The sequence below is a fragment of the Pipistrellus kuhlii genome, unplaced genomic scaffold (assembly GCF_014108245.1).
Source record: "Pipistrellus kuhlii isolate mPipKuh1 unplaced genomic scaffold, mPipKuh1.p scaffold_m20_p_2, whole genome shotgun sequence".
In the NCBI taxonomy this organism is placed as follows: Eukaryota; Metazoa; Chordata; class Mammalia; order Chiroptera; family Vespertilionidae; genus Pipistrellus; species Pipistrellus kuhlii.
The window spans coordinates 87,039,473-87,051,834 of NW_023425515.1; positions in this window are offsets into that span (position 1 = coordinate 87,039,473).

Consider the following 12,362-nt stretch of genomic DNA (forward strand, 5'->3'; position numbering starts at 1 on the left):
AGCTTTACTGAGAAGAACACACACACACACACACACACACACACACACACACACACATAGATGGCTTTTAGTAGCTTTTACATGATAGAAGAAATCATCTCTATGACTTCAACCAGAAATGGATTATAGAATGAAATCTGGAAAAAATAATTCTGACCTTTCATGGAAAAAAGATTCACAGTGTGTTTACTATTTATCTAGAAATTCTTAAAGTAGTCATATTTTTACAGAAGTAAAATATTCTAAAATCAAATTATCCCAAACTAAATGCAGTACTATTTGTTCGTTTTCATGATTTATCTCTGCAAACCCTTTTTAAAAGCCCCTCCAGTATTTGCAGATACTAGTTTCCTATTATGCCAGGACTTTCCTATTATGTCAGCTAATAATGCTCAAGTATTTATTAGGGATTTTAGGATAAAATTCTCAGAACTGAGAAACTATTCATAATTAAATGAGTGAATTGTAATGGAGGCTATTCAGGGAGTAAGAAAGATATTTTTGGTCTATAGTCCTATAGGCATTCATATCATGTCTATTTATATAAAAATCCAAATCAATGTCTTACTAAATATTACCAAATTTAAATTATTATATCATATCATATCATATCATATTAATTATCTAAATCTAATAACACAGATTAATATATACATATACAATAATGGAATTATTTTATCTGATAATATTTATAAAATCTTTAATACTGCTTGTCATTGTTTCACTTGTCTTTGGCCATCTTTTTATCATGTTTCTCTCAGCAATTATTCTCAGCATTTTTCTGAATCCCACTTCAACTGTTGATCTTGCCTTCCATTCCATAGAGAAAACTGAGGACATAGGCATGCCTTCAATTAAATTCATGCTCACTACCTACCCAAATTTCCCAACAGCCTTTTATTTTTCTTCAGAATCATAGAATGATTTAAAGAATCAGTCATGAAATGAGTTATTTTTCTTTCCATTCTAAGACAATTTTTCTATCCACCTGCCTCTTCATTCTATTTTCTCTCACTTTCTCCAGACTCTTCTTCACTGTATTATTATCTCTTGCTTCCTTTATAGCTTCAATCTCTCCTTATCTACAGTTTTCCTGCTTTTAACCTATATAAATCTGATAAATGCCTTCTATTTTAAAAATCAAGCCAAAGCAAAACGAACAAAAACTATCCTTTGAATTTATATCCTCAGCCTATGTACCCCTTCCTCTTCTCATTTAAAAATTTGAATGTAGCCTAAGCCTGTTTGGCTCAGTGGTAGAGCGTCGGTCTGCAGACTGAAGGGTCCTGGGTTAGATTCCGGTCAATGGCATGTACCTTGGGTGCGGGCACATCCCCGGTGGTGGGTGTGCAAGAGGCAGCTGGTCGATGTTTCTCTCTCATTGATGTTTCTAGCTCTCTATGTCTCCCTTCCTCTCTGTAAAAAATAAATAATAATAATAATATATATATATATATATATATATATATATATATATATATACATACACACACACAAAAAAATTTGAATATAATTATCTTCTATCATAGGTTCCCTTACCATTGGATGAATGCACAACCAGGTCCTGTTCTGTTTCTGTCTTTTAATTCTGCTCAATTCTGTTAGTGAGATTACCCTTCCATAGATTTTTACTGATTTGCCTTTATCTTAAATTAAGCAATTTAAGAAATTGCTAGTCCATAGAGATGAAAAGTTTTTGATACACTTGATCATAATTGTAGCCTGGGAAGTATTGGGAACAAGTTGGCCACTGGTTCTCTATTTCCTGGAGTTTGTGTCATGGAAACGGAGATACTGTTATTCCTCCAGGGCCGATCCTCTTGGTTATATAGCCATGTCTTAGACCCACTGCTTTCTAATCTGTAGTTTTCATTCTCCATTCACCCCTTCATAATCTGCTTAAGTCACTTCTTTTGAAACCAGGTTTCTTGTCACTACTTGAGCCAATTAAGCAGAGACAGAGTTGAATAACATGAGCATTTTTTATTTTCCTATATTGCCGACAGTGTGGAAGAGCAGCAGGTCATCAACAAATATCTGCTCTTTGCCAACTCCCCCTACACCCATCCCCAACCCAAGCCAGTTGCTTATATTAGGTAGAAGAACAAAGATTACATGGGGAAATAGGCAAAAGGAATAAGACTGAGTATGCAAAAGGAAGAAAAATGGGTATAATGGTTACGGGCAATGAAGGGTGAGGGTTGCAAAGGGCAAGTGACTCTGGGATTCCATTATTTCAGCAACAAGGCTTTAATCTTTTCATGATGATAGGCGTTTCTCAGATAAGAAGAATGAACCACATTTCAAAGTTAACTCTTAGATCCTTGGGCTTATAACTCCTACCTAGCTTAGAATGTGCTCTCTTTCATAAGAACTATACAATCACAGAACTTGAGCGATATTTTTTATAAATGTAGCTAATCCCCACTATTCTATGTCTCCCTCTTGCCCCTAACACTTTGTCTCCATATCCTCTTGCTCTTCTCTCTAGAAATACTTCTCTTGTTCCTGTGGAGTCTTCTTAAAAAACATGAGCTTTTTTGTTTGTTTCTGAATGCGTTCCGTTTCCTCCTTCTGCTTCGTTCTTTCTCTTCCGCCTGCCTTTGAAGTTGTTATTTCTTCTGTCTGTCTTACTTAGTATTTAGTCAACAAGATTTTTCCTCCCTGGGAGTCCTTTCTTCAGCAACTTTTGAGACACTTTCCCTCTCTTTTTTCTCTTGTGAGTTTTTCCCTCTGCCTTCTTTCTCATTCTTTCTTGGCTGCCCTCCTTTCAGCTAGCAATGTTGTGTTCCTACAGAAGGCTTAGTAGAAGTAGGGTCAGGAAATTGCATTGTCAGCATAGTTAGCTAGTTATTAATATAAAGAAGAAAGCAAAATGGAACTAAATAATAAGCTTAATAACCTGGGAAGCTGAGACAACTGGAATGGGAACTGGACGGAATAGTGTAAACAGGCTCATTCACAAACTCCAGGGGTTTGCCACAAAGACTTAATCCTCCAAACAAGAACAGAAAAGAACTTTTGCTGGTGTTGTTCAGTGGTTAGAGTTTCTGCCCATAGCCTGAAGGGTCACAGGTTCGATTCCTGGTCAAGGGCACCTGGATTGCAAGTTTGATCTTCAATAGATCCCACATCTATTGGTTGTCTCCCCTACACACCCTAAGCATCTGGTTTAGGATGATTAGGGTGTGTATGAGAGGCAACCAATAAATCTGTCTCTCTCTCACATAGATCTCTCTCTCTTTCTCCTACTATCTCTAAAAATAAATGGAAAAAATATCATTGGATGAGGATTAACAACAACAACAAAAGAGAATAGGGGTGTTGCTGGCCCAGAAGCAAATTCCCTGAGGAGGGAGGAAGGGGAATTTCTATGCTGAGCACATGCACAGTAGAAACCAGATGGCTATGATGGAATTTTTCCCAATCCTGGAAAAAAACTTGAAAGGTAATTGGATTGGATAGAGGTCATGGAACCCCAATAGAACCAAGAAAAGGATTTGATGACTCAGGCCTGGGATAATTCAGAAAGTTGGGTTGGATAGTTTCAATGGTAGTTTGTTCTTTACCAGTATACTAGAGGACCTGTTGCACAAAGATTCATGCAATAGGACTTCCTTCCCCTGGCTGCTGGCACCAGTTTTCCTCTGGCACCCAGGATCCAGGCCTTCACTCTGGCTGGAGCCTTCAGTCTTTGCTCCAGTTGGAGCGCTGGTCCTGGAGCTCCCTCTGCCCCCAAGGGCACCCCCCCCTCCCCTTCATAGCAGGCATCCCACCCTGCCCAGCAACTCTGTGCCTGCTTGTGTGCTGCCTAGAGGCCTGGAGCAGCTGGGGGGTGGGGCTGCTTCTAGCTTTGTCAGGTTAATTTGCATACTCACTCCTGATTGGCTGGTGGAGGTTACAAAGTGATGGTCAATTTGCATGTTTGTTTTTTATTAGTGTAGATGAACCAAGAAAATACATGGAGGATTAATAGGAACCTTATAGCACCCTCTACGTCCTTGAGGATATATTAATTCTCTTAAATCAAAATCTTTCTAACACGTTTAAATTTCTCCACATGTGAGCCTTTGAAATTCTTTTCTCATGACACTGCAAAAGAACATGTTTTCACTGGTAACAATATGGCCAGGCTGTGACCAAGATTGGGACTGTGGCTGTGGCTAGAACAGCAGGGTTATCTTTGGGTGACCAGTCTTCACTTTGAGTTTCTTTTGCCTTCACTAAAGCTACTCTGCCCTTTAGAAAGGGCTTACTGGCACCCAGGCAGTATGGCTCAGTGGCTGAGCATTCACCTATAAACCAGGAGGTCATGGTTTGATTCCTGGTCAGGGCACATGCCAGGGTTGTGGGCTTGATCACCAGTAGGGGCATGCAGGAGGCAACCAATCAATGATTCTCTCTCATCGCTGATGTTTCTATCTCTATCTCTCCCCCTCTCCTTTCCTCTCTGAAATAAATAAAGACATGTTAAAAAAGTAAAAAGAAAGGCTCACTGGCAGTTTCTTTCTCTCAGTTTTCTTTCTCAGACAATGATCTGACTTCTCTCTTTGCAGGGAAGATATCTGGGGCTGGGGCCAGGCCTAAGGAGCTCATGGCCAGAAGAAAGCCAAGAGGAAGTTTATCTAGGTATGCCAGGCATTGAGGAAAAGACTTGGAGGGAAGCCAGAGATGGGAGGGCCCAGGTGATTTACCTTTGGAATTAGGAGTGGAATTTAATAGAGTCCATCTGATGCCAAATGTAACGCACTATGAATGGGCACATATATTCTCTCTCTCTCTCTTTCTCTCTCTCTCTCTCTCTCTCTCTCTCTCTCATTCTCTTGCTCATGGAGTCCTCTGGTTACAAATAATTTATTCACTTTTGTAGGACACAATGTTAATATCACTGTGCAAAGCTTTGGACAAGGCCACTGTGCATTTATTTCTGGTTAGGAACCAATATGTGAACATCAGGAATATATTAAACCAAAGAAGGAATGTGTAGGGTCAAGGAGTCAGAAGTGATCCCGGGAAGGATTGCAGCATTGCACAGCAGCTGGTGATTTTTTTCCTAATCCCTCCTGTTTGCAAATTAGCCTGTAGTATATTAAATGTTCTTGTAAAGTTTTTATGAGGACTGAAACTTATGTCTTTCTTAGGAAAGTGCCCAGCATATAGTAAAATGTTCAAAACTCTTACCTATTAATACTTTTCAAGGGTGTTCCTACTAATTAATGTGGGAAAACAGAAAATCTCAAATAGCATGAAAAATTATGGAAGTTTAATAATTTCTTACAGAAGAGAATTCAGGGAATATATTTCTTTACTTTTACTAAGATGGTAGTTGGACATTTATGGATTTTTTCCCCTTAGCTTTTATTACTGAAAATGAGATTTCAAAATCCACATCTATCATCAAATGACATCTTTTACTAGAGTCAGATCAAAAGGATGTGGCTTTTTTTTCAAGAGGGTAGTTTGGATTTCTGAGGCTTTCCATCTAACAAGTATCTTTTCATTAAACATGTCATGAGCTCGGGAATGGATTATACAATTAAAATACTAACTGAACTTGAACTGAGTATTGTGTTGATCTTTAAAAAATAACCCAGAAACAACTTAAATATATTTAAAATATATTTTTTAATTTGCTTTTTTCCCCTCTTGCATTGTTTTCCCTTTCTTTTTTGGGCTGTGTTTACACTACTGCTAAAAGATGCTTGTTGTGTAAATAAAAAGAGGAATGCATTAGTAGTTTGCTCTAGATTAGGTGTTCCTTCCTTCAGTGACAAGGAAGGAAAAACTATCAATCAAAAAAGTCTTCCTGGATTTTGTTTTCAGCCGATTCCATTCCATTCCATAATGTGTGTTTGGGTCCTATAAAATGTCATGTACTGAACCAGGTGCTGTTGAACCTTTTTATTAAGTATTACATTAAAGAACTGGTTTGGATGCAATAAGCATGCTTATAACTTGGCAAATATTTGCTTTTTTGCCTTGTATGTAACTTAAAACATAGTTACTGTTACTTGTAAAATAGAGTACAAATTGAGTCCATATGATTTTATACTGAAAATAAATGTATCATTTGCCCTTTATCTCAAGACATGGCAGTGGGCACTTTGTTATAAAATAAATAACCCCATATTAAATATTAAACTATCATTTTTTCTTTTTGACTGCTTTAGAGCATTTATAGAGTGAACCTACCCAATAGTAAAACATTCGCAATAGAAACCCTTGTTATTGAGATAATGGGTAGAGTATGGTGGAAGACACTGGCATATTCTATTTGTCTTTATTCAAAATGTATGGTATTTATTACTTGAATCCTAAGGTCTTTCTTTTGGTGAGAGTTATAAGTAGAGCAAATAAAACTCCAGGTAGCACTGACTCTCAAAATTTTATAATTCATTTTTATCTTCTTCTGGCCTGTAGAGCAGATCCAGGTTGAAGCCTAGAAAAGTGCACCACATAGTGCCCAGCTTCAGAGGGATCAGGCAGAGCAATAAGAAATATGAGTATGTTTTAACACTGCATCAGGTTAGAGGAGAAAGTAGTGGTTACTACATCTTTTATAAAGACTTTTAACAATTTTTTTAAAAACCTGTATATGAGTAGCACATACATCATACACCTGCTATGACTAAACCATGAAACGAGGCAAAGGCAAGAACTCAGCACCAAGTCTTTGGATGCTGCTTGTAGTGTTACTATAAAAACTGATCATGTTAACTAAAGAAAACCTACTAACTTAAGGCAGAATCTCAATTTCCATCCAGACTGGGAGTAAAATGCTGAGTGTGATCTAGAAGATAACCTGCCCCGTTTTGAAATGCAAGTGTTTGGACTCCTATCAGGGAAGTAATAACTCTAAGCAATCAAGTAATGTAGATGCTTTGTTTTTCAGCAGGGTAAACACGACCTTGTTTAGCAAGTTGGCCTAAAAGCAGTTCTTATTTTATAAAAGGTTGAGTAAATTTATAAATATACACACATACACACACATACACACACATACACACACACTAATTATAAAGTTCTTGACCAGGTAGTTTAGAAATTTTCAACTAAAGATATGAATAAACTCCCATCTCTTTTCAGTTTCAAATCAATGGGTTCTTTGGCTAAGCCTATGAGTAAAAGGTAGTCAGACAAGTTTTTTCAATAAAGTTTGTTTGTTTCATGCTCAAAACTTAACCAATAATACACTTTTATTAATTAATTTATTAGTTAAAGCATATATCTTCAAGTTCTGCAACATAAGTGTTAAGGCACAGACTATGGGGCTTCACTCTAAATTCAGATCCCAGCTCTTTTATGTCTTGTTGTATGAACTTAACAGAATTTCTTAACCTCTCTGTGCCCCAGATTTCTTACATCTGAAATCAAGAAGCTGGTAGTATCTATTTTATACAAAAATCATATAAACGAATGATGCAGTGATCATTCTGGTTAGTTATTATTAGTAACATGTGCTAGACATTAATTAGATGTAGGGCAAAATGGTTGACTTCCTAAAGATAACATTCTAATAGAGACACATTAAACAAATAGCCGAAACCAAAAGCGGTTTGGCTCAGTGGATAGAGCGTCAGTCTGTGGACTGAAAGGTCCCAGGTTCAATTCTGGTCAAGAGCATGTACATTGGTTGCGGGCACATCCCTGGTAGGAGGTGTGCAAGAGGCAGCTGGTTGATGTTTCTCTCTCATCGATGTTTCTAGCTCTCTGTCCTTCTTTTTCTCCCTTTCTCTCTGTAAAAAAATCATATATATATAGTTTAAAAAACATACATATAAACACTAGTAAAATGCAGGTTATGATAATTGCCCTAAAGATAAATTAAATGAAGATAAGTATATAAGATTGTCATTGGGTTGGAGGAAAAGGTATGGGGCTAGATTATTTATACTAGGGATTACAGGCCATTATGGAAAAATAACATCTGAAAGAGACATAAATGGGGAAAGTAAGATTTATAAATACTCAGGTAAGAATATTCTTTTATTTCCCCTGTGCCTGATCCTTGCCCACCTTATACAATATTTTTAAAAGATTGATTTATCAATTGATTAATATCATAAATTGAGTAATGTTTCATAGTTTTCAATTGAATATTCACAAATTATATTTTAAAACTCACTAGAGGAGAGATGTGAACTTTTGTCATGTAATAATAATGGAGAGCATATTGCAAATATTGTACTAATATTAAGAAATATGTTTGATTACATTCTTGATATTAAAGGCATAAAATAATTGAAGCATATTGAGAATATCTGTTTATAGAATTTCACCAAAAGTTTACAGGAATTGTGAAGACATACTGATGGAATGGTGATCCAGTTTCCATGGGAGGGACATGAGTAACAGTTTTATATAGTAAAGTGTACTGGTCATGAAGATCTAGATTCTGTGAGTCTTAATTGTTGTGAATATTAAGTAGAATTAAAATTGTGAAAGCATTTTACAAATTATAACATGTTCTGTATATAAGTTATTTTTCAAAAAAGATGAAGAGCAATTATTCTCGCTTGTAAAATGAAGGGGAAACAGCACTAGAAACATTTTCATTTCATGCACCATTCAAGCTTAAGATAAATTATCATAATGCCCTGCAGGTGGAGAAAATGTATAGTTTTGTATAAAATGTAAAATATCTCTTTTGTGTTCCTTCTATTGGCTGGAAAAAAAATTACAAACTAAAGGAGAAGAATGTTCCCTGTAATCATCCTCTTTCCTCTCTGAACTATTTTTGTTTTACTCTTAGATCCTAGATGAAGCTGTAACCACGTCAGGATATATTAGCCACTGAAATCTGAACAGAAGGGCAATTCCTAATCAAATTGGCACTAATTTCTCTCAGTACAAATTATCATCATTCACAGCAAATTTGCTTTCAGTAAGCTGTGCCAACTTGAGGTATGGTTCTCAGCATTTTCATCTTCACCCATCAATACAACAGATCAAATCAATTTTAATAGCTATGTCTCTCCCCCCCATTTATTCCAACTCTCTTTCTCTTAAAAAGTAACATAAATGCACCTGTTTTTCTTTATAATATTTCTTATTGCAATAAATTTGGGTAAAATGAAAAATTTTAAAATGCATATTGTAAATATTGTACTAATATTAAGAAATATGTTTGATTATTTATCTGTTGGGTACTTTTAATATTATTTTGCCTAATACTTTATATTGAAGAAGATGTATATGTGTGTCAAACTACATATTTATGTTTCCAACTATTATGCTACTTTATAGAAATTATGCAGACTTTCAGGTGTCATCATAATATTTATATATAGTTCTCTTATTCTTCATCATTTACAGTTGCAGTTTGCTGTGCCATCTGCTCAAAATATACATTTTTATAGGTTTATACTAGTGCCATCATTTAACTTGTTTGCCAAATTGCAAATATTGCTAAAATATTCCAGAAAGATAAAAACACTAGGCAGTGGTCTATGGTTCTGCAATCTTATACTACTCTGCATTTAATTATCTTTTGATGTTGCTTAGGTGCAGAGCCATATTGTGCAAACTTGTGGCTAGCAAGTTTTCATAATTCTGGCTTTATTATTTCAGTTTTGTTGTATGAACCACAACAAGATAAAAGAGTTCATCTGAAAATAACAATCTTTACCAGTAAAAAGTATTAATCACAACATAAATGATGTCAGTGACAATATTGGAAAATTTCAGGTTTAATTAAGCATACTCCAAAAATAGAACTGTCATAAAGCTTGGCATTTGGGCAGTTTTAATTCCTCTATGAGTCTTCCTATTTAAAAGGATCACATATAGAGAGTGAGAAAATGAACATGTCATTTGTTGAAAACATATTCTTCACATGTGTACCCAAGCTGAAGTGTAATATCTACTCACAATATGTTATAGTGACAAAATGTTTTCAACCACAGTTTCCACAGAGAAACATGTTAATTCCTTATGTCTTGCTGCTTTCTCTTTCCTTTTCCTTAGATATGATGAAAGTCTAAGCCTATCTAGATAAAAACAAAACAAAACAGTTCTTCAGACATATTTTGAAGAATTTTGCCTTCCAAATATTACTTATCTAGGTACAATAATTTTGAATCTTGGAAATAATCATTTTCAAGAAGAAGAGAAGGATATATTATAAGCCCAGTGGAATCACAGAAGCAAAGCCTCATACTGCAAGGCAGTACTCTTCCTGCCAATAATAAGATCTTAATTGCTAGATTTAAAAAAGTCACTTTTTATTAAAAATGAACCCCCCATTGTGGAAATCATTCTAGTAACTCTTTGCATAACACTCAGAAATTCATAATGCCTAAGGACAATACAAAATGTAACTTTCCCTGGCTACTTGTAATTGTAAATCCATGTTTTCAGTGACAGTTTTAAATAATCAAATGGAGATACTATTTAATAAGTTGAATAATAAAAGTCCCAAATAAAGAAAAAGGAGAAATTGGAATATGATTGTATATTTTAAAACTATCATAATTTATTTTGCTTTTATTTCTAACAACACAATTTTAGCAAAAAATAAATAAATAAATTATTGTTTGACTGTCACCCCCAAAGCTCAGCATTCAATGGGAACCATGCCAACAATTAAATGAATAAACAGCAGGATTCCCCAAACAAAGCCAATCAAATGATGAAAAAAGTCTCATCTATGATATGGAACCTATGTCTTATAAAATGTTGCATATGGATCCTGGTGATAGTCCTTAACTCTAAAATGTCTTATATAATAATGAGTCAGTCTTGGAAAAAAATAGGTGTTAACAACCCAAACAAGAAGAAATAGATTATTAAGGTGGTTATGTGTCTTCATCCAAATTCTGATGTAGGCATTGCTTTAGCTTAAAATATTCAGCTCCTTTACATTCTCTTCCATTGATAATTTATAGCTACTTCTTCATTTTTGCTTTGCACACAAAATAATTCCATTTTCAGAAGAAGACGTAGCCACATTTTCCCAAAAATGACCAAAAGGAATCCTTTACATTTTCATCAGAACAAAGCAGAACTTGCCCTGCTCTCCTTACCAGTTACTATAATAGTAACCCTCCTATATAAGAAGGCCTCTGGGACTAGGGATGAGGAGAGACAGATTGGATCACCTGCTTTGAGGGGAGTGAACTATTAAAGGCATAAGTCTATAACCTCTCTGAGCCCTACTTTCAAACTCAGGTTTGGTCCCTACCACAAATGAAAGCCAAACTCATGAGAAAGGTCCTGGTAAGAAAGAAAAGAGGTTTATTCAAGTGCTGGCATCTTGAAAAGATGGGGGCCTTTTTCCAGTCCTCAAAACCCCATCTTAACATCTCAGTGCAGATATTTTTATTAAGAAGGAGAAAGAAACCAAAACAAAGAGATCAGAGGGAAGGGCCTATGGACATGCAGGCAGTGTCCTTGCTGGTCTCAATATGAATTTTCAAGGTCAGCATCCTTGAGTTGGCCATTTTGTTTGGATTCTTGTGTCTGGGGGGGGGGGGGGTCTTGAGGTCAGGCAGCTCTTAAGGTTCAAAAAAGAACTGACAGGTGTGAGATGGTGCCTCATTGTCATTTTTATTTGCGTCTCTCAGATGACTAGGATTTTGAGCATATTTTCATAGGTCTCTTGGCCTTCTGTAAGTCCGCTTTTGAAATGTATCTGTTTAGGTGTTTTGCCAATTTTTTAATTGCATTAACTTCATTTTGTTAAGATGTTTGAGTTCCCTATAAGTTTTGGAGATTGAACCCTTATCAGATATAACATTGGCAGATATGTTCTCCCAAGCAGTGGGCTTTCTTTTTTTTTTTGGTTGATGGTTTCTTTTGCTGTGCAGAGCTTTTTATTTTGATGTAGTCCCATTTATTTATTTTTTCCTTAGTTTACTTTGTTCTAGGAACTGTATTGGTAAAGATATTGCTACATCATATGTCTGATACTGTGCTGCCTATGAATTCTTCTAAGATTTCTTATGATTTCATGTCTTATGTTTAAGTTTTTTATCCATTTTCTGTTTATTTTTGTGTATGGTGTAAGTTGGTGGCCTAGTTTCATTTGCATGTATCTGTCCAATTTTAACAAAACCATTTTTAAAAAATATATATGTTTTATTGATTTTGTACAGAGAGGAAGGGAGAGAGATAGAGAGTTAGAAACATCGATGAGAGAGAGTCATCCATCAGCTGCCTCCTGCACACCCCCTACTGGGGATATGCTCGCAACCAAGGTACATGACCTTGACCGGAATCGAACCCGGGACCTTTCAGTCCCCAAGCCAACGCTCTGTCCATTGAGCCAAACCGGGCTCGGCAACAAAACCATTTTTGAAGAGACTGTCTGGACTGCCTTTTGTACTTTTGCCTCATTGGTCCATTATTAATTGGGCATAATG